Consider the following 800-nt stretch of genomic DNA (forward strand, 5'->3'; position numbering starts at 1 on the left):
TACAATGGAAAAGTTAAAAAATGTTAATGAAAAAATATTTCATAAATTATTTAAATTAATATATACAATAATAACATGCATGATGCATTTACATAAATGACATAATCTTTTATAATTTGTTAATAGAGTAGCCTAATGAGAAATAATGAAATATTAATAGAGCCTATGTTTTATAAATAACATATATCAACTTAAAATTCTTACAAATATATGGACATATAATCATATATTTTTAGGTTTGGCCAGGGACTAATTTGAAAAATTATTAGAATGTTTTCATGTTCTCGATATTTTCTTTTTTTATACAATATTAGAGACTCAATTGTTGAATGTGTTTATTCCCGTAGTCACGTTAGATCTGCAGAGAGTGCCGTCCATACCAATTTTGGATAGGATAAGGGTACTCTTATGACGTGGTAGTGGCACAATTATACTGAAAGAGACAAAATATTATAATGTGAATTGACCGATTAATAAACATGATTAATTTTATATAATTTTATATACGATTAAGAAAAACGTGAAAAAAATTTATATAGCAAGTAAAATTTTATGTGACCAATATCTTATAAAATCAATTAAGATAAAAAAAATTGAAAACATTCTTTTGACGAACTAATATTCTATATCTCTTCTGCATTTCAATATTCAAACTGTGAATAAGTATAGTCATAATAAATTAATTAAGAAAAGCAATCAATCATAACTTTTTGTAGAATTTTATTATCATACTAAAACGATAATATTGATTTTTAGATAAATAAACAAATTTCTTCAATATATATTAAAAAATAAGCAGG

Source organism: Arachis ipaensis, chromosome B10 (genome assembly GCF_000816755.2).
Source record: "Arachis ipaensis cultivar K30076 chromosome B10, Araip1.1, whole genome shotgun sequence".
NCBI lineage: Eukaryota > Viridiplantae > Streptophyta > Magnoliopsida > Fabales > Fabaceae > Arachis > Arachis ipaensis.